Here is a 23761-nt window from a genome sequence, read left to right as displayed (position 1 = left end):
CTTTGCATAGTTAATTCAGAGCAATTTCCTTTTTGTTTGGGCACAAGGAGACAGTTAATGTTATGCTTTTATAACATGGGAGTTAATTGACTCCAGATAATATTCCCTTAGGGCTATCTGTTCTCTTGACCTAAGCCTCACTTGCCCTTACTTCCTAGCACCTCCAAAGCAGGGTCATCAGAGGGACTGGATAGACCCAGGTCAGGCTGTGAGCTATGCACTACTCTGGCATTGAAATGGGTCTTGCCATAGCGCCATAATACTTAACTATAAGTTAAGAACATGGTCATCGACAATTTCTGTCATGATTCCAAAAGTAACAACTGGAGAGGACCCTGCTAGGATTAGGAATGATTAATCCAGCCTGAGCACTATAGTCTGAGTCTATGATGAGATGTCCTCAGGGAGTTGCCCTACAAGCCTCAATGCATCTCTTACTGTGTCCATACAAAATAACTATCAGAATCACTGTCAATATTAAGAAATAGAATTAAGATGTTAATTAGATGCTATTGGACTAAGAAAAGGAGAAAAACACCTTATGTGGTATTTTCCCCCTGAGCAAAGGAAGGGCTTTCTTATGCTGATTTTGCTGCAGGACAGGGTGTGTGTCTACCCCCAATGCTGGGGAATTGGAGAGTGACAAGAAGAGAGACCTGGGTAGCAAGATGGAGCTCGGAGACTAGCAAGGGAGACAGAGGGAGAAGAATATAGGGGAAGAAGGCAGGAACAGGAGCTCGGAAAGACGAAAGATGAGGGTGCGAGGGGGCACGCAGAGACATGAGCAGGAGAGACAGGGGGAGACGGGAATGAGGGGCACTGTGAGACTAGAATGAGGGGTTTAGTGAGACAGGGACAGGTGCGTGGAGAGAATCGAATCAACAGCAACCGATCAATCAACCAGCTTGGCTCTTGTTTTGTTTCCTCCTTCATCTGTCCTATGACTTGCCTCCCCCCCCCCCACCCCGCCATCGGGTTGGGGGACCGAATGAGGGTGGCGAGAGGGAGTCGCCAGGGCTTCCTCTAGTCCCCAGAGATTATACAAGGGTGTTTGCCTAGTTTTATTCCCAGCAGTGCTAGGTACAGGCCTAAATCCCACCTCCACCTCCTGGACACCAGCCCCGCTGTGGGTGCCCTGGGCAATCCCCGGCACCTGGTGACCTGAGCAGCACTTCATCCTCAGGCCTTTGCCCTGAACCACAGGCCGGGATATCTGAGGGCTACACATGCGGCCGATGGCCCCATGAGCACCAACAGGGAGGCCGTCCACACAAACATAGATAAAAATGATAGGGAGACTTCGGAAAATTGTTAGCTTTTGAAATAAACTCGGGTTATTGCATGCATTCCCTACGGCAAACAAGTTTCAATTTTAAGCACATTCAGCTGAATTGCCTATGTCTGTGCCAAGTCTCATTTCCAAAATTATTTATAATTAGATTAGCCTTGATTTGAATAGCCACTCAAAAAACTGTGTTGTCTATGAATATTCAACAGAAAATTAATGTTATCATCAAAGAACCTTTAATTTTTTTAAAAAATAAATACAAATAATAAGTCACTGCATAGACTGACATACTATAAGACTTCACGTATTTTTAACTTTAAAATATGAAAAATTGGCAGCTACGAGATGCGTGTGAGATCTTGGGATGGGGGCGGTACCGGCGCCGCTCTCCACGGAGATGTGACCCGAGTGGCCACACATGTGCAGCCTCTCCGTTGCTGAATGACCATGATCCCAAAGGCCAGCTGAATTACTTTTTATTTAACTGTGAACTAAGCCACGGCCACATGCCGCCCCAGGAGGGAAAAGCTTATAGTCTCCCGGCTTTATCTTTCCACAGTGGGGGGAGGGGATGGGAGGCGTGGCGACCACCATCTTATAAGGACCACTAAAGAGAGGTACAAGCTTGCAATGATGCAATTTCTGGCAGAAATTTCCCTGGACTTAGTTACTAAAATACTAAAATACAGAAATCCCAAACCTCATTTCTCTTCATTCTCAGCAATGGAAAGCAAATTATCAAATGCTTCCTTTTCAGCAGTTCTGATTTTGGGGGGGGGGAAACTCCAAACAATAATAGTGAGTTTTTTGTGGAAATATTGAATGTAATCAAAGTAAAGAGAAAGTGAAAATTATCAGCTACACAGGTGGGAGAGGGGATATGGGGTGGGAGAGAAGGTATACTGGGTTTCTTGGTGGTGGAATATGTGTTCTGGTGAAGGGATGGGTGCTTGATCATTGTATAACTGAGACTTAAGCCTGAATGCTTTGTAACTTTCCACATGGTGATTAAAAGAAAATTAATAAAATATGAAAAATACAGAGTCAGAGTGATAATAAAGTGAGTAGAGTTCTTGCCTTGCACATCCAAACCCAAGTAAATTCCCTTCCATTCAATGCTTACGGTGTTACCACTGGATCTACATGTAGCGGTCACTCCTAGTGAAGATTCATGATTGCTTTCTCTGTTCATGTCTTATGAAAAGAGTAACATAGTAATGTTTCAGAATTTATACTTCTATTTTTAATGCTCTTTGTCCAGTCTATGATTTACAACTAAAAAAAAAAAGCTTCTTTTCTTGTGAGATGAGAAGAAGAATATCAATTATTTACTTCACTCAGAACTAAAAAGAAATTTCAAATGAAAGTGCACAAAATAAAGGAAGCACAACATGTAGTCAAAGACTACAAATATTGATAACAAATATATTAAGAAGCTAATATTTATGACACATTTTTATTACCAATTGTAATTATGTCAATTCTTCAACTCAAGTTCCAGGGGAATAAAAATTTCTGTAGCTCAAAAATCACTGAATTTTATTTCAGGGAGAAAAATATTCAAATTACCTGATGAATTGAGTATGAAATGGTTTTATAATACTGGACCACATTCATGGATGATACTTCCTCTTGTGATAAAAACTATCACCAAATCTATTTTTCTTGCTGATTGAAGATTTATTTAAACCTTAATAATTGAAGGCTATAAGGAGTAGCATGTAATCCCATCAACGGCCAAGATTAAGAGACTATAAAACAAAGCTCCTGCAAGAAAACAACACAGAGTCTCTTACCCCCACACCTGGCTGTCTTCACTGGACCCCCTCAGAACAAGGCGGGTTGAGTTTCCCTCTCCACCCCAAGTGGAGCCCCGGCATCTGAAGACCTCTGGAACCCAGCCACAGCCATACTCAAGGCCTCTCTCCACATGTTCGGACAAGCCTCACACATGAAGGAACTGACAGAGCAACCCAGGTGTGCGGGACCCAGGGCTGGGACCTCCTAGTCTGCTCAGATTGGGACTGGGCCTCCTCCACCCAGACACCCCATTTTCCAGTAGCTTGGCAGACACACGTACAAAGTACCCCCATGGCCATGTAATCCCATCAACAGCCAAGATGCAGAGACTATAATACAATGCTCCTGGAAACATGTGGCCGTATTTTTGGTTATGTGACCTCTTATACCCTAGTTCTCCCTCTCAGAGAACCTGACAATGTACTGAGAGCATCATGCCCACACAGCAGAGCCTGGCAAGCACTCTGTGGCGTATTCAATATGCCAAATACAGTAACAATGATGGTCTCACCCCCCTGACCTTGAAAGAGCTTCCAATGCGGAACTGCTGGGAAGAATGAGTAAAGAGAGGTTGCTAAAATCTCAGGGCTAGGACGAATGGAGACATTACTGGTGCCCACTTGAGCAAATTGATGATCAGAGGGTTGACAGTGATACAGTGAAATAATTACTTGTTGCGTGAACGTCCGTATGGTCGGAGGCGCTGAGATAAGGAACACGGAAGAAATATATCTCATGGAGGAACAAGGCTCACTCTGGCTCTTGGCAAAGGCAGAGGGCCTCGTGGATCTCCTTTTATTGATCATGGTACCTCTAAAGGGCACAATACAGTGACGTCACCAAAGGCATCAAAAGAAGTTACAGGAAGAACATTGAGGCAGTAGAATATGCATTAGTTCCTTGCATCTGCCGGCCAGTAATCTTGGCCTCTGGAAAGAAGATACAAAACCAAAACTGAAACCTTTCTTGGACTAAAAGCACTTGGATTTTCATCCCAAAGACAAAACTGCCCCCCACCCCTGAAATCTACATCCCAAAGATTAAGCTGGGCCTGAGCCTGCATTTTGCAATCTCAAAGGTCAGGCCTGGCTAACACCATAGATCTGCATGTCAAAGACCAGCCCGGCTTCTGGGAGAGAAGGAAAACTGCTCTTTTCACTATACTGAAATTATTTTCTGAAGGCAGCTTGAAGGCGGAAAATGTTCAGCTTCATCCAAACAGTTAGGATACACGAGAAATCTCGCCCATTTTCATGGGTCCCTATGTTCCTGTCCATAGTAAGATACAGTCTACATGGGCTTGCCCTGATAGCTCAGTCCAGCCCCAACAATTGCTGTTGCATTTTAAATCCCACTATTCAACATGTTTACAACATATCTTTTATATAATATCACTTACATACTGAGCAAGGACAAATACATTTTAACTGTACTATAGATGTAGCATTTTCCTCCAATGTTTCAAACAGTGATATTTATAATTGAATAAAGAAAGAACAATGGAAAGGAAGAATTACAACTATCCTTGGGAAAAGAACATTGGATATGAAAGGAGATGAATGGGTTGAAAAACAAAGATCAGATTTTGTAAATTATTTGAGAGTGACTGAGTGAGTTTAAGCAGGGGGATTATCATGATTTACATTTTTAATAACTGGTATATTTTTAATATCTGACTCTGCCAACTACAAAGGAAAATATTTTGATTAGACTAAGAAAGGAGCATAGAAATCAGCTAGATTGCAAATGAAATGGAATAAGCTAGGAATACCACCTTAACTGACCCTAGAGATGATAGAAAAAAATAGATCTAAATGACCAACCCATTTGCCATTTCTCTAATGTGATTTTTTTTGCCAAATGAATAGCAAATAACATATGTCCTCCAATAAGCTTGATATTACATAAAGATAGCTAGACTTGTATAAAACATGCAGCTTCTAAAATGTATGTTGTATTGTAGTGATCATCTTAGATAAACAAGATTTATTCTCTAAAGCTAGGATAAATATCTTCAATAAACTCACTTATATTGGGATCATCACTGTCAATGTCACTGTCATCCCATTGCTCATCGATTTGTTCGAGTGGGCACCAGTAACGTCTCTCATTGAGAGACTTATTTTTACTGTTTTGGGCATATCCAATATGCACGGGTAGCTTGCCAGGCTCTGCCGCATGGGCTCGATACTCTCGGTAGCTTGCCGGGCTCTCTGAGAGGGGCGGAGGAATCGAACTCGGGTAGGCTGCGTGAAAGGCGAATGCCCAACCACTGTGCTATCGCTCCAGTCCATTGGGATCATCAGCAACATTTTATTTTCTGAAGGTTAGAAATGGAAACTAGTCAGTGCTGGAGCAATAGTAAGTGTGGAGGGAGTTTGCCTTGCATATGGCCTACCCGGGCTCAGTCTCCGGCATTCCATATGGTCCCCTGAGCACCACCAGGAGAGATTCCTGTCAGCAGAGCCAAGAGTAACCCCTGAGCATCACTGGATGTGACCCAAAAAAAGAAAAAAAGAAAAGAAAAGAAAGGGAAACTAGGGAGGCAGCTCCTTGTGTGAGTTGCTAACAGAGTGTGCTATGATACTTTGAATAGTTAATCATTTCTTAAAATATATTCTAATCTATAAATGTATTAATGTTTAGGTCAAAGTTTGGCAATATTTCATCACTTTTTTTCTAGTTTCAAAGTGTTCATTCGGGGCTGGAGCTATAGCACAGCAAGTAAGGCGTTTGCCTTGTGCATGGCTGACCCTGGTTCGATTCCCAGCATCCCACATGGTTCCCCAAGCACCGCCAGGAGTAATTCCTGAGTGCAGAGCCAGGAGTAACCCCTGTGCACTGTGGGGTGTGACCCAAAAAGGAAAAATAGATAAATTAATATGAAGTCTATCCCGTCTTTAAAAATAAAAGTGTTCATACATTTATTCTGGAGATAAATTGAAATGAAATGAATATTGTCTATAAAGATTATAGTTTATGAGTTTTCAATGTATGGTACTTCTAATTGGAAAGAAAGCCCCCATATCTAGCTTTAGTTTAAAACTTTTCTCAGCGTTAGAAAACTAAGAGTATTTTCTGGAGCAAATTATTACGTTCATGATCTAAATTTAAGTATTTCTGGCAATTTGGATTTCCTAAGATGATCAAAGAAACAAACAAAAAACTTTCAGTCTTTATGTCAGATCACACATTTCTTCCAATCCTAAATTCTTGGGATAATATAAAAAATACAGTGATGCAATGTTCTTTCAATGAAGGTATAAGTGTATCGTATAGATTTCTGCTCACTCATTTATATGAATGCATTTGCTTTGTGTCAATTTGTTTTGATAGATAATGTAGTTAAATTACAAATTTCCAATTCTACGAGTCACAAAATTTACAACTAACTAGAAATTCATATCTTTTAAGCCAAGAATCTATGATAAAAAGGAGTGTTTTTGGAGGATATATAGCAAACTGATAATGAAAATTCAGTGAACATATGAAATTCTTTGTGGTTCATCCAAAATATAAGATCTGTTAAACCACTAAGTTAAAATGCTTTACAAGTCATAATCAGAATAATTACCAATCAGAATCAGAATGTGTAGCTTTTACAGCATTGGAGCAATGCTTAAGACAGTTCTACTTAAACATTTACTTTCTTTTGTCAAAACTTTCTTTTCATGTAATACTAAAAACAATAAACTCTCCTCAATCTGTCTTATCATTTGTTTTGAGTGAAGGTTTCTGAATAAAATTAAAAGATTCAAATATGATCAGGATATTTGTAAATCTAGGAAGTATATAGACAGTTAACAGTATTATTATTTACCCTCCGAGTAAAAAAACTGGATAGTCCTTTAATGATATATATACACAGCTATAATAGGATGAACTTCTAGGCCTTATATTCTATCACTTTGTCTTGTTTTAATATATGACTTAACGGTATGTATAAGGTTTAAGTGTGACGATTAAAAAGTAATATACATCATGTGTCTTCAATAAATGATGTCTTCAAAACATTGTGTACTCTTTGGTCTAACATTTCCTACTAAACAGGTGCTAAAATAGTGTTTATAAAAATCACCGGGGCTAGAAAGATAGTACAAAGAAAGGAGTTTGTACTGCATGTGGCTGACCCACATTGGATCCCCAACACCAAATATGTTATCCCACACTCCATCGAAGTAACCCTTGAGTGCAGAGTAAGGCTTTTAGTGTCTACTCCTGGAAGATCTGGGGGTTGTCCCCCAAAATAATTTTACTAAAGTAACAAAGCACTCAAATAAAATACAAGAATAACACAGTTTTTATTTTAAGAAATGATAAACACTTAAAATTAAATACCAATTCATATTTTATGTAGTAAAACATTTGCATAGTAAAGTTAGGAATATATGCATAAAGGCAAAATAAAAAATTGTAAGTCAGTGAAATTCATTTCCTGCATTTTATATTTGATTTCTTATTCATAATCTATCCTATAAATATTTGAAACACTGACTGCCTGGCTTGCCCTGTGCACTTTCACAATCTGACAAGTCCTATAAGCTGGAAAGAATCGTCTTCCTGTCAAAGTTTCTGGTTTTAATTGATGTCATATTGTGACCCACTGGTATGGTACTCTTCAAAAAAATTTATGCTGTGCTAATAACTTTAGCTAAATATTGTTCTATTCATCTCAATACTCTTGTCTTTCACATTAGTTTCATTCTATAATGTTGAATTTATTTAACAACAACCATGTCTTGACAATCCTGTCTTAATTCATTGTGTTAAAAACTATAAATACCTTTAAAATCTCTAATGTTTATCACAATACAAAGGGACACACTTTGTTTTCCAAGAATTTCTTTTAAAGTAACAATTCACTATTGTAGCTATTATTTTAGTAATGTAAAAATATACAATGTAATTATAACTATGAGAAATATCTAGGCTCATTTGAAAATAAATTTTAAAATTATTTTACTAAATTCCCATTCACTTAAGAGTGTTATATACTATACACTACAAAAGCTCAAATTCATATATGTATGATCAACACATTAAAACTTTTGTATTTTAACTTAGTTTCAATTTCTGTTAGTATTTTTAAAAAATATCAAAAAGTTCCTTGTCTCCTTTCTTTTGTCTCCATCTCTAAAAATCACAAAACAAACTCACAAAACTCAGTGCAGTTAAATTTCTTTATTCTCACATTATTTATTACTGATTTTTTTTAGCTAGATTATGTTAACTCAGATATTCATGAATCCTTTTCCCATGACATTACATATACTTAACTCATTCAGCATTTTGTTTTTTATATATCTTTATATTTGGTTGTAGTTATGTTGTTTGTATTTACTAGACACAATAAATATCAGATTATGATCACTATGGATATGTGATCATCTCTTTGTCATGTTTTCTAGTGATAAATATAGACAAATAAACAAATTCAACAAAACTCATATTTTTGAAAATGCTCATTGATTTCTCTGAGAACTGTTGAGTAACATTAATTTTTTTGCTTGTACAATATTAAAAATAGCCCACAAGATGAGAAAAAAATCTTTTTTAAGCTACCCGTGGCGTACTTGATATGCCAAATGTCCTTATGTCCTTATGTCCTCATTCCCCTGACCCGGAAAGAGCCCCCAATATGCCATCGAGCTACACTAGCACTCGACAGGGACGAATGGAAACATTACGGGCAGCTGCTTGAGTAAATCAATGAACAACAGGGATGACAGTGATACAGTGATCGTAACAATGTCCGCATGTCAGAGTCTGGAAAGCTACTTGTGGCATATTCAATATACCAAAAACAGTAACAATAATGGGCCTATTCCCCTGACCTTGAAAGAGCCCCCAATATTGCAGCATTGGGAAGGATGAGTAAGGAAAGGCTGATAAATGCAGATGACAGGGATGAATGGAGACATTACTAGAACACACTCGAGCAAGTTGATGATCAACGGACGACAGGTATTACAGGTGATTGTAACTATATAATTCGGACTTTGAGAAATTCTTTCTACAACAGATTTATTTGTAAAAAGAAAATATTTCCACCTGACCACTATGTTAAAATGCTTACAACCTCTTGAAGAAGCAATTTTAATATTCATATGTGTTTTTTGTTTGTTTCATTAGATTTGTTTCATTAGGAACACTCAGCAGTTTTCAAAACTTGCTCATGAACTCTTGATTCATCTGAGGACTCAGGGATCACCCTTTCTGGGCTCCAAAAACCATGTGGGGTGTTGGGTTAGATGTGAGCAAGGTAAGTGCCTACTGCTGTCCTAACTCTCTGACCACTATCGATCTATACTCTAACATATTCAATTAAAAAGTTTAGTCAGGGGGCTGGAGCGACAGCACAGCGGGTAGGGCATTTGCCTTGCATGCGGCCCACCCAGGTTCGATCTCCGGTATGCTATATGGTCCCCCAGGCACCGCCAGGATGTAATTCCTGAGTGCAGAACCAGGAGTAACCCCTGAGCATCGCTGGGTGTGACCCAAAAAGAAAAAAAGTTTAGTCAGATGTGTTTAGTAAGATGAATAAATATGTAAGTAAAGATTTAAATGCTTGAGAATTGCAAGTTTCTCTATTTGAATTCCTGGACTCCCATTGCATTTAATATATATTTTTAATAAATTCAGAATATGCAAATCTTTGAAACACTGGTATGCTTCAGTACTAATTCATGGTGAAGTATCATTTGACCACAATTTGTCCTAACAAGGACATTCAGAAATTAAGATAAAAGCAGACACATGATATCTCCTGATTTCTAACATAAATAAAGATGAAAACTTTAAAAGTGTCTAGCTGAAGAGGTAGTAAATGAATATTGATGTGGGGCTGGAGCAATAGCACAGCAGGGAGGGCATTTGCCTTGCACACGGCCAACCCAGGTTCGATTCCCAACATCTCATATGGTCCCCTGAGCACCGCCAGGAGAAATTTCTGAGTAGCAGAGCCAGGAATAACTCCTGTGCATCACCAGGTGTGACCCCAAAAGCAAAATAATAATAATAATAGTAATAATAATATTGATGCTAATTAGTAGGCATAATAGAAATATTTTTCTTGTTAAAATAACCACAAATTGAAGAAATAAAGATCTCTGCATTAAAATTCTCAGGATATTTTGTACTTTTGTATTTAAGTTTCAAGTCTAGAAAACACTAGTTTAGTGGCAATTTAAAACAAGAAGTGTTGCATAGAATTTGAGTCCCACCTGAAAATATGAATGATATTTCACGAAATATCTTGCATTAAAGGGATCAGTGAATCTGTGCCCATTTTTCTAAATACAGGTAAGCTCTGAAATGACATTTATTATCATCCATTGCAACTTGGAATAATTTCTAAATGCTTAACTGTTTCTACATTTTGTACAAGGAGTTGAATAATTTTCATATTAAAATTAGATTATGTATGTGTCTTAGGAGCTAGATTATGGATATAAGGAGAGTGTCAGTAAAAATCTAAATCATCCTGAAAAGCAATTAGAGAAAAAGATCAATAATAAGTCGTGGCAGAAGGATGAACACTAGCCTACTGGGTAAAGTAGAAAATTTATAATGAATTAAGTGATCCAACTAAGGAAAATTTAATGCAATGTCAAAGGTGCTGCCTAAATTCATCTTGCAACTTCTAAGGAAATTTTTTAGATGAGAAAAATAAAATGTAAGTTATACTGATAACAAAAAGGAATAAAAAAAAGAAAAGAGAATAAAAAGAATAAAAGTTTGATGATTTAAATTATTCTCAAGCTCATATTAATAAAATAACTATGATCATCTCCATAGATGAAGAGAGCAAATTTGACAAGCTTAAACACCCTTTCATGATGAAAACTCCTAACAAAATGGGAATGAAAAGAACTTTCTTCAATACTGTAAAGGCGATATACAACAAACTCACAGTTAACATCAGAATTAATGGGTAAAAACTGAAAATACTTTTCCTAAATTCAGACACAAGACAATGATATCTGCTCATACAGACACTCTTCAACATAATATCAAAATCCCTTGTTATAGCAACTAGGCAAGAAAGAGAAGCGAAGGAATTTCATCTTTGTAAAGAAGTTAAACTATATTTTCAAATAACATGCTAATGAACATAAAAAAATCCCACCAAAATGAAGAAAAATATATTAAAAATATATTAAAATATGAATTTATCTAGTAAATATATAAATTTATTCCAGCCTGCATTCTTTCAATAATTACACCAAATGCACCTCGGCAGAATATCCGAAAAAGTGGTTCTGAGATAGAGCCAACTGGGACTGGAATTAACCGACGGCACCGCAAAACATATTTTCCCAACTCATCTTACTCCCTAAGAAAAACTCACCGTCGCTGGATTGGAGGCCCTGGCAAGTAAGGAAGTTTGGAGATGCTCCATCACCACAAAATCAGCACGTGCTGAAAATGAAGTCTCTCCCAGTTTTTGGACAACACCCAGAGGTGCTCACGACTTACTTCTGGCTCTGTACTCAGGGAACATTCCTGCAGTACTGGGGGATCATTTGCGATCAGTATGAGAATCAAATCCCACTCTGCCACGTGTGAGGTAAGTAAAGAGTAGGAAGGGGGCCATCTCCCTACATGCCACTGCACGGCCAGAAGCTGGCAAACTACCTGTGGTGTATTCGATATACCAAAAACAGGGGGCTGGAGCAATAGCACAGCGGGTAGGGCGTTTGCCTTGCACGCAGCCTACCCGGGTTCGATTCCCAGCATCCCATATGGTCTCCTGAGCACCACCAGGAGTGATTCCTGAGTGCAGAGCCAGGAGCAACCTCTGTGTATTGCCAGGTGTGACCCAAAAAGAAAAAAAAAAACCCAAAACAGTAACAAAAATGGGCATCATTACCCTGACCCTGGAAGAGCCCCCAGTACGGCAGCATTGAGAAGGACGAGCAAGGAGAGGCTGCTAAAATCTCAGGGCTAAACTAGGCTGCCAAAACAAAGCAGGACTAAAATGACTGTCTTCACTTTTAAAGCATGTACACTGGCATCAGAAGCATCCATCGAGGACCTGATGGTGCAAGCAGAGAGAGAATCAAGTACAACGTCATTGGATTCACCAAGATGAGAGGCCAGTCTCATCACATCCCACCATTTTCAACACTGGAGAACTGTTCCTCAGAACATATCACAGTAAAGGCGTTGGTGGTGTCGGTGTCCTTGTCTACATGAACTTGGCCATGAGCATCGATATATTCAAATGCCAAACAACCCAAATTGGATGCCTACATTTGAGCAGATGTGGCTCATTGCTGGCAGTTTCTATCTACGTCATCTATGTAACAACATCCAACTATGACAAAAAAGAAACTCAGAAGTTCTACATGGAACTGGAGAAGTTCTATAAAGAAGAACACACCTTCTACAACATCATTGTTGGTGATTTTAATGCCAAGATAGGACCGAGAAGGTCGCCCGAAGAACTCCACATTAGGACCCATGGCCTAGAATGAAATGGGCAGGGTGAGAGACTGTCTGAGTTCATCATGTCGACCAAGACCATCCATGGTAACTCACAGTTCCAGAAGGCCGAATCTAAATGTTGGACATAGGAATCTCTCAGGGGACAGTTCCACAACAAAATTGACCACATCATATTCAATTGACAGTTTTGCCTGACGGATGTCACTGTTGTCCCAAAATTCCAAACAGAATCGGACCAGTGTCTGCTTCATGTGAAATTCTAAGTCACATAGCAGGAAGAAAGGGCTGCGAAGTTTAAGAAGAGAAGTCCCAGAACGACCACCAACTGGGAGCTCTTTGGCACTAGTGCAGCAATATGGGAAGATGACATCATTGACAACATTGATGAAGAATATGATGGAATGGTTCAGTACCTCCATTATAGTTCAAGGAACGCTGAGAGAGAGAAAGCCACAAAAAGCGGCATGTCTTCGGAAACTCTCAAACTCATTCACTAACGTGGTTTGGCGTGAGCCCCAAGCAGTCACAATTTAACATCTGAGCTCGCAAAGCTGTGCAGAGTATTGATAAAGAAAGACCTCAGAAAGAGAAGAGTAGCAAGTGATGGCTGATGAGGCAGAAGCCAGGAAAAGTATTCACAACGCCTGCCTGTCCTTCTCCAACTATAAGACCAAGATGACTGTCCTCTGACATCCTGATGGATCTATCACATCTTTCAGATGGGCAATGGGAAAGATTATCCACGACTTCTACTCTCATCTCTTTGATAGCCGTGTCCAACTGCCCACATACCAATTTCTCCAGGATGGATATGTCATTCTCAGCCTTCTCCATTCTGATATCCCACACATCATTTCATTGGTAAAGAAGGGTACAGCACCCGGTCTAGAGAAGATCAGACCCGAACACCTTAAGAATCCACTGCTAGTACTCATCAATACACTGGCTCAGCTCTTCACACGCTACTTGTCTGAATGCAGATTCTTCCCAATGGAAAACCAGCAGGATCATCCTGTTGTAAAAGAAGGGAGACATCTGCATCACAACTATTGCCCGATCTGCCTTTTGTCCATTTTCTACAGGTTATTCATTCACTCAAGTCATACTGAATAGGATTTGCAAAGCACTAGACGAAGGACACCCATGCAAGAAAGCCAGGTTCCGAAAAGGTTTCAGCACAATCTACCATATCCACATGGTGACCAAGCTCATTGAGATTTCATGAGAGTTCAAGATGCTGCTCTGTCTAACATCATCAATTTAAAGAAGGCCTTTGATTTTGTTGAGACTGAAGTGGTCATTGAAGCCCAGACAAAGCAGGGTGTTCAAACTTAGTACATCAGGATCCTCTTTGAAGTATATTATAGATTCACCACCAGCATCTCACCATTCTACAAGGAAGTGATCACTCACGTATAGAGAGGGGTTCAGCAGGGCGACACCATTTCACTGAAACTCTCCAGTACCACCCTTGAAAATGTCATGTGATGACTGGAATGGGAAGAAATGGGAGTGAAGATAGACAGTCAGCAACTAAGACACCTCTATTTCGCTGATGACATCATTCTAATAACACCAAACATTAGCCAAGCAGCACAAATGCTGGCCAACTTCAAGCGTGAGTGTGGAAAGATGGGATTATAACTGAATCTCACGAAGACAATGTTCAAGAGAAATAAACAAGTTCCTGATGTTCCATTTGCTCTCAATGGAACAAACATCTCCAAGTATAGCAGTTATATGTACCTGGGTTGAGAACACAACATGCCAAACGACCTAGCACCTGAGCTGCGCAGGAGGAAGAGAGTGGTGTGGAATGCCTTCAAGAGGATGAACAACCTCCAGCTCTCCACACATATTTTCAACTCTACCATTCTTTCTGCACTAACATACGCCTCAGAGACCTGGGCTCTATGAAAACAGGATAGGAACGCTATTCGAGTCTCCCAAAGAGGAATTGAAAGAGCTATGCTCTGAATATCACGTTTCACTCAAGTGAGAGAAGGAATCTGGAGTTCCGACCTCCATCAAGGATCAAGAATCAGGGATGCTTTCTCATATGCCAAGGCATCCAAGATGGGCTGGACACATAATGTGATTTAGAGATCACAGCTTGACTAGAGCTGTTACTGACTGGATTACACGGGGCATAAAAATACCACATGACCGAACACCTATGAAATGGTCAGACTTCTCGTCAAGACCCTGAATAAATAGTTTGAGGCTGTTCGTGTTCCTGGAGCGAGCTGATGCCATTGGGCTATACTGACATGTGACAGGGACGAATGGAGACATTACTTGCCCCTGCTCAAACAAATTGATGATCAACACAATGACAAATGATACAAGTGATATAGTAAAGCAGAAGGCTACAAATTCAGCACACAGAAATATGGTGCCTTCTTATACAGAAACAGTAGAGAAGAGAAATAAATTGTTTTTAAAAACTATCCCATCTATGAACATAAAAAAATAGAATACCTAGGACTCAAGTTAATAATAAGGGTAAGAAATGTATCAAGTTTAAATTAGAAATTATTTATTATATAAATAAAAGAAAACGTAAGAGAAAACAGTACGCACATTTCTTTTTCATAATTTGGAAGGGACATCTTGTTGAAACATCATCATGTCCAAAGTAATCCCTAATTGTACAACACAACTCCCATGTAATTTTCTACTTAATTCTTTAAGGATATAGAATAAACACTTCAAAATTCACATGGAACCATAAAACTCCCAGAATAGCCCACATAATTCTAAAGAAAAATGTTTAGGAATCTTTTTATTTCTAGACTTGAATCTCTACTAAAAATCCATAACAATCAAAGACATATGGTACTAGAACAAAGACAGTCTCTCAAATTTAAGGAGGCTAATTGGGAGCCCAGGTAACCCTCAGATGTAATCACAGTAACAGTTATGACAAAGGGACTAGGAGATCCTCAACAAATGGTACTGGGAAAAATGGTTAGCCATATGTAAAATAATGAAACTAGACACCTGTCTTACACTCCACACCAAGAATAAGTAAAAAATTGGTTAAGCCAAAACCCTTCTATATAAAAAAAAATTATAAACTGCATTGAAAAAAATCATAAGCAATTCTCAAGATCTTGACCCCAGAGGAATCTTCATTAATGCAACTCCATTGAATAATAGGAAAGAAGATATGAATGGAACTCCATCAAAATAAAAAGCTCCTATAATGTGAAAGAAATGAGACCTAAAATAATAATTTACCCTGGCTGCTGAGAGAAAACAGCATACATCAGAAAAAGATCTAATATCCAGGATATAAGAAAGTATTCTCAAATCTCAATTAAATACAGCAAGTTAAACAGAATTATTAAAAACAGGGAAGGAGATGAACAGACACATCCTCAAAGAAAACATAAAGATTATCAACATGCATATTAAAAAATGTTCGACGATCCTCAGGTAGAATAATTCTTAGCTGCTCCTCTATTCAGAGGTCAGCCAGAGCATGATGATTGGAGTTTGCATGATTCATGATTAATGTCTCTGAGTGATTAAGGCTTGCAACACCCTAATTGCACCTACCAGCTTTTAAAAATAAATAAATAATATAAAAATTAAAACCGTTTACTCTCACTGATTACCAGGGAAGTTCAGATTAAAATATATGAAAAAAATGTTGCCTTATACTAGTGAGAATGGTCTATATAAAATGTATGGAACAGTAAATACTGGTTGAGATGTTACTAAAAAGGAATAGCTGCGAGAAGTGTTATGTATACTAATTTTTTTCCTATTAAAAACAAGAGACATCTCTGAAGAAGTTAACTATAGAATATCCATATAACCTGCAACTCAATTTTGGGGTCATTGACACAAAACCGCAAAAACATATAAAAGCATGACTATGTTCATCATAGCCTTATTTGTAGTTGCCAAGACCTGAAAATGGCCCATGTGTCCAGCAACAAATGAGCAAAGATTTTGTGGTAGATCTATATGATGGAGTATTACTCAGCTATGAGAATATTGCAGTTTGCTCAAATTGGATAAAGCTGGAGGAAGTAGTACTGTGAAATGGGTCATAAAGAAATAAATATCAGGTGACCTCATTTGTATGTGTGTTATAAAGAAGCAAAGCAAAGCGCTAGACATTCTCCAGAGGAAACATACCTTGAGAGAAAAGATATGGAAAATACAATTGGGATCTGAGGATACTAAGGAGGCTGGTGGTGGGGATGGTGTGACATTATTGCAATATTGACAATATAGTAAAAAAATTGATATTTTAAACAAAACAATTTGCATAAATAATATCTTAAAGTCACAGGACCCAAAAGGAAAAGACTTCTATGAAATTAACATAAAGCTAATAAATTATTTTTTTCAACTGCTCATATGTGCCACTTCTCATTTTTTAGAAAGAGTAGCATGCCTCAAAGAGCTTAACTAAAGCCTGGTAGAATAACTCATAGGAAAGAGAATCAAGTATCCTGTACCTGTTTTAAAATTATATATTTATAATATGTGTAGTATTGTCTCTTTAAGTCAAAGGTCTACATATTAAAAAGAATTGCAGTAAACATATGTACTTATAGACTGCATTAAAAACGTTAAAACTGCATCTTCATTTGATTTGGATGATAATATCTAGATGATGAATTGATTGTGAATAGTATTTATCTCTTGGGAAACTAAAAAAGCTTAAAAGTCAATAAGCATTGGGTCTTAGGGCTTTAATTACACTACGGTCTCCATTTTATTGTTTTAGTGTTACCATTTCTTATATATTCATAATCATATACCTTATGAATTATAAAATCCTATGGTTATATGTTATAAGTGGAATATAAAACAATGATATTAAGTAATATTCAAAATTTCTTATGAAATCAATAATCTTTTTATCTTGGTAACTAGGCTTCTTTTTCTTGGACCTTAGAGAAGTCAATTTTTCATATTATGAACAGTTCCACATGGTAATGAAATGGTCTTTTAAACTTTTTGTTTGCATTATTTCTAAAAATATCAAGCACCATAAATTACAATAATAATAATAGTTAAGTTTTATTTCAGCACCATACCCTCTACCATAATGTGAACTTTCGCTTCACCATTGTCCCATTATCTTCCTTAACAGTCACATGAGTGAGATTGGAATTAATTCTATAAACTACGGATGAGTCTGTGACTGTGGCTGAATACAATCTAAATTGATTACAAATTAGCTCAAGAAGGATTTTTGGGGTCAGCCATATATGTCAAACATTCACAAGGCTCTGAGTTTGATCCTTGGCACTTTACTTCCTCTAAATACTGCCACGATACTCTGATGACTCCAGAGCATAACCTGTCTATAATATCAAAATGCCACTGTCACACTGCCAGGCCCAACAAGCTAGGGTGGGTGGCCTCTTGGTTTGTGTGTTTGTGTGTTTGTGTGAGTGTGTGAGTGTGTGTATGTGTGGTGTGTGTGTGTGGGTGTGTGTGTACTTATGATCAGAAACACTGTGGAACTGATTTCAGTTTCTTAGCCTTCAGAAATAGTTTGACATAATAAATGTCTTTTTTTTTTTTTGGCCTACAGCTGATAAGTCATGGAGTAATTTGCTACAGAAAAATAGAAAACTATATTTTTCAGAGTACTCTAGAGAAACAGAATCAATAAGATATATAGAGACATATAAGTCTAGATTTATTATGGGATTTGACTTATGCAATTACAGAGCCCGAGATATGTTATGATGTGCCCTCTTCATGTGGAAGAATCAGGGAAGCAGATGATATAACTCAGTCCAAGTCCAAAGGCCTAAGGACGAGGGGAGTCCCTGAAATAAAGCCTATAGTTTAAAACCAGGAGAACTAGTATCTTCTATATTTCCTTTCATGGGAAAACAGATGGTCCTACAGAGAAAAATAAAGAAATCTCACCTATCTACCTTTTTGCTCTACGTATTTCATCACCAATGAATTGGGTGGTGTCCATGCACATTAGTGAGGGGGGGATTTTGCTAAAACTGTCTAGTGATAATGATGCTGTTCTCTTCTAGACCACCACCATCTCCACCAGAGGTGATGTGCTATCAATTACTTAGGCCTACCTTGGCTTGTTCAGGTTGATATAAAATCCATCACAATATTTACTAAAGGTACCAATGTGGTCTGCTATAGGAACATTAGCATTGTAGCACAGTCGTCTTATTGTTAATCAATTTGCTCGAGCACACACCAGTAGCGTCTCATTGTGAGACTTGTTTTTACTGTTTTTGGCATATCAAATATGCCAGGGGTATCTTGCCAGGCTCTGCCCTGCAGGTGAGATACTCTCGGTTGCTTGCCTGGCTCTCCAAGAGAGACAGAAGAATCAAACCTGGGTCGGATGAGTGCAAGGCAAATGCTCTACCTGCTGTGCTGTCTATCACTCCAGATCTATAGGAACATTATAACAGCATAACGGTCAGAGATGCATTATGAAATGAATACACATATATTTATATTTCTTGGTTTTTTTCTCTTTCAACCGTTTTTTCCATATATCTATTCTCCCTTCACCCCACTTATCTCCATCCTTACCTTTTCTATATCTTTCCATTTCTTTATACCCTTTGGACATATTTTAAATTTTTCAATACAGCCATAAATAGTGCAGTAATTTTGTAGGTTGCTTTGGCGAACATAAGTATAATAATTTCATTCTAGTGAGGTAAAGAATAAATAAACAAGTGTATTCAGTAACAATGAGTATAAGTCTAACAGGAATATATTTAAAACATCTGTATAATAAAATATTTGCTTTAAATAGATACTTAAAGAATATTTTTGGTAGTAAATATTGAAACAATTATCTTGGATAATTGATAGATAGGAAAATAACCAATAACAGTGTTAGGGGTGGAAGATCTCTGCCCGGGGGGAGGCTCGGAGAGACAAAAGAACAAAACCAAGACAACTCTTTCTGCAAATGCATGGGGTTTATTTAAGCCAATATAGCTATATTGGGACCTTCAATTGTGCCTCAATAGCGTGGCATAACTGAAGGCCCCGACCTCCAAAAAGCAGGCTGTATTTATACCCTTTTGGGGGAGAAATGAAAATCCCACATATCAAAGGGAATCACATAGGTCACTTAATTTGCATATCTAAACATTTGTTGACAAATGAAAATCTCACATATCAAAGGGAATGACATCTATATATCAAAGGGGATCACACATATTGGGGGAAAATTACATGTATTGAATCAAAGGAGAATCATACATATCAAAGAAAATCACAGGTATTGGATCAAAGGAAAACCATACAAAAGGGAAAACCACACCTATTTCACTTAATATGCTAATTTCAACATTTGTTGACCATTCCAAGCAGATGTTTGTTTACAGTTCCTAGGGGCAGTTTGTTGGCCCATTTGGTGACAGAGTCATGCCCAGGGGTAGGTCCTGAAGACATCTTTCAAAGCAGTCAAGTAGTTACAAAGGGCAACTTCAGTGGTTAACCCTTAACCTGCCCTTCAGTTCTTGACTCTTAACCTGCCCTCCTCTTCAACAGAAAATTGCAAAGAGAGGAAAACAACTTTGGGAAAAAATACCAGACAGCAGAGATTAACATATGCAAAATTAATCGTTATAATTTTAACTCTTTTATAATGCTGTGGTCAGCAACAATCTCTAGGTCTCTCTCCTATATATCACATTGGTTCTGTGATTATTGCAAGATTTAGCACAAATAAATCGATAATCTGTATCTTATTGGGAACAAACTACAAAGCATACATTTGTTGCTGGTAAACTTTGTCAAACCATGAGAAAGGAAAGTCAGACTAGAAAAGTGGATAGAAATTTGAGAGAATTGTGTCCATGATCTATATATTTTTGAAATTCCACATTTTTAGATAACATATTTTTTATACTTTGTTGGACATGTGAATCTCTTTCTGTTTTGTTTTTTGTACTCCGATTCACATGTGATTCCTTATTTTCACCTCTAAAATTCATCACAGTATCTCTTTCTCGTTAACGAGGCGGCCGGCCGGGCGGGAGACGCAGAGATGCAGATCTTTGTGAAGACCCTGATGGCAAGACCATCCCCCTCAAGGTAGAGCCCAGTGACACATTGGAGAATATCAAAGCCAAAAATCCAGGACAAGGAAGGCATCCTGCCAGACCATCAGCGTCTGATTTTTGCGGGCAAACAGCTGGAGGGTGGCCGCACCCTCTCGAACCACAACATCCAGGAAGAGTTCACCCTGCATCTGGTGCTGCGCTTCTGCGGGGACATCATTGAGCCTTCGCTGCGCCAGCGGGCCCAGAAGTACAACTGTGAGAAGATGATCAGCCGGAAGTGCCATGCCTGCCTGCACCCCCACGCCGTCAACTGCCGCAAGAAGAAGAGTGGGCACACCAACAACCTGAGCCCCAAGAAGAGGCTCAACTTAGGAAGGCACCTCATGCGCCGCATCCCCTGCTGCCTCAATAAAGTTTCCCTTTCATTGACTGGAGAAAAAAAAAATTATCACAGTATAACATTTATTGTTATAGAAAAAACATACAAATCAAGTTAAAAACTTTTAAATGGATGTAGAGGTAAACTAATCGTAATTATGCAAACAGTATGTAGGAGAAAATGCTGCGTGAACATTCATGCAGTCTGAGGCACTGAGATAAGGAACTCGGAAGGAATGTGTTCTTGGAGGGTCTAGGTGCTCTCTGACTCTTTGGCAAAGGTAGAGAACCCCGTGATCTCCTTTTATTGGTCATGGTACCTCTAAAGGGCACAATACAGTCACCAAAGGTATCAAAAAAAGTTACAGGAAGAACATTGAGGCAATAGAACATGCATTATTTCCTTGCATCTGCAGGCCAGTAATCTTGGCCTCAGGAAAGAAGATACAAAACCAAAACTGAAGCCTTTTTGAACTAAAAGCACTTGGATTTACATCCCAAAGACAAAACTGCCCCCCCCCCCCACACACACACCCCTAAAATCTACATCCCAAAGACAGGCTGGGCCAGAGCCTACAATTTACAATATCAAAGGTCAGGCCTGGCTAACACCATCTGCATGTCAAAGACCAGTCAGGCTTCTGTGAAAGAAGGAAAACTGTTCTTTTCAATATACTGAAATTATTTTCTGAAGGCAGCTTGAAGGCAAAAAATGTTCAGCTTCATCCAAACTAGTCAGGACACACGAGAAATCTCACCCATTTTCATGGGTCCATATGTTCCTGTCCGTAGTACGGTACAGTATACATGGGCTCGCCCTGATAGCTCAGTCCAGCCCCAACAAGAAAATATAAATTATTATTAATAGTGTTGATATTATTGTCATCGAGATTTATTTTTTACCAAGTAAACTGAATTTTATTAATTAATTTTGTTAATTCATTTAATTCTTTAATTCCAAATTAAAAAATAAACTGTACTTATGTAATAGTCAATATTTTATTTTAAGATTATCTAAATCTTCATATTTCAACTTGAATAAGTAAATATGGTTATATTTTGATCAAAAATAATAAGAAATTAAAAGGGATCCAAAACAAACATTTTTCTAAAATTTTATTTTTTTGAGAATATAAACTATACTTAATATCAATAAGAGAAAATGAAACAACGTATTTCTGAATAAAGACAACTAACCAACACGCACATGAAAACATACTTATCATCATTTATTATCAGGGAAATATAAATCAAATTCACTATGCAATATCATCTCACACCATAGAGAATGGCATATATCAGATAAAACTAAGATCAGTCTGGGTTGTCAAGAATGTGGTGAAAAAGAATTCTCATCCACTGATTATTCATTCTCTGTCTTTGGACACCCAGGTTGTTTTTTATATCCTAGCTATTGCACTAAGTGATCCATGCTCAATCCCTTAGACAATAACGTAGAGATTTCTCATAAAAGTGACAATAGACTTGCCATATTACCCAGAAATTCCACTTAATATCTACCTCCAGATTTAACACACACACACACACACACACACACACACACACACACACACAAGCACACACACTCATACACACATATCATTCATAAATACGTGCATGCCATCATTCATTGGATCACTTAGTGCAATAGCTAGGATATAAAAAAACAACCTGGGTGTCCAAAGACAGAGAATGAATAAAGATGTGGTATATTAACACAATGGAATACACGGCAGCTTAAAGTGAGAAGAAAATCATGTAATTTACTGCATCGGGGACAGAAGCAGAGGATACCATGTTAAGCAAAGCAAATCAGAAGAACAAAGACAAATGCCAAATGATCTTATTTGTCTTTGGTATATACAATAACAGGACAAAGGAATGCAAGAGATTGAAGGCAGGATACATAATTTCTTGGATTATAGAAATGAGAAAGATAGTGAAAGAAAAAAAAACAAGGGAGGTAATAAAAGGCAGATGGGAACAAACAGCGTTAGTGGAAAGGTGTCTGGGACACATAGGTTGTTTATAGATATGGTACGTCTATGTATCTGAACTGTAGAATCAGCAAAGCTGAATGCATGCATACAATCAAAATTACAAATACCTGTCAAGGAATAAGTCAAGGGGATGAGAGAGTAACTGGGAACAGTGGTAGGCAGAAGTTGACATTGCTGCTGGGATTGGTGTTGAAACATTGCGTGTCTAAAACTTAACTATGAAAAGTTGTAAATTACAGTGCCTTAACAATGTTTTAAATAAGTGAGCTATCAAATATGTTTATTTGTCCTATACATTGGAGGATATGTCAATTGTGTCCACAAAATATCAAACATCTCAAGAAACTTCACTTAATATAATTGGACAAAAAAATAAAAATGTGTCTATGTCTTTTATTTACATCTTACTGAGTTTTTGGTGTACTATAAAACTCTGAAATTTTGCTCAAATGGACAATTAATGTAACAATCTTTAAGTTATTTCCAATAGCTCAGGTCCCTTTGGAAATTCTATATTTTTTTAAACAAAGACTCATTTTACATTTTGTCCTGATTTATGGCATCCTGCCTGCATGGTAGAGCCTGGCAAGCTCCCCGTGGCATATTCAATATGCTAAAAACAGTAGCAACAAGTCTCACAATGGAGACGTTACTGGTGTCCACTCGAGCAAATTGATGAACAATGGGACAATGGTACTACGGTGCTAAATTAGTATTAACCTATTTCCTGTACAATTTTCCAAAACCCTTCTTGTCATCTTGTAAAAGAAGTATGTTCTAGGTTCTTATTTAAGGCATCAAAC

At 37.9% G+C, this 23761-nt stretch overlaps 1 non-coding gene and 1 pseudogene across 1 annotated transcript; both read left to right on the top strand.

Moving 5' to 3' along the window:
* Positions 1 to 15972: 15972 nt before the first annotated feature.
* On the top strand, positions 15973 to 16107 carry LOC129405329 (U8 small nucleolar RNA). Its single transcript, XR_008630497.1, has one exon. It is a non-coding gene; the product is annotated as a U8 small nucleolar RNA (small nucleolar RNA).
* Positions 16108 to 20549: 4442 nt separating this feature from the next.
* On the top strand, positions 20550 to 21077 carry LOC101553370 (ubiquitin-60S ribosomal protein L40-like; annotated as a pseudogene).
* Positions 21078 to 23761: the final 2684 nt, after the last annotated feature.

This window comes from Sorex araneus, chromosome 5 (assembly GCF_027595985.1).
Source record: "Sorex araneus isolate mSorAra2 chromosome 5, mSorAra2.pri, whole genome shotgun sequence".
NCBI lineage: Eukaryota > Metazoa > Chordata > Mammalia > Eulipotyphla > Soricidae > Sorex > Sorex araneus.
Note: the sequence above shows the minus strand (reverse complement) of the source record. Positions and strands in the feature narration are given on the sequence as shown.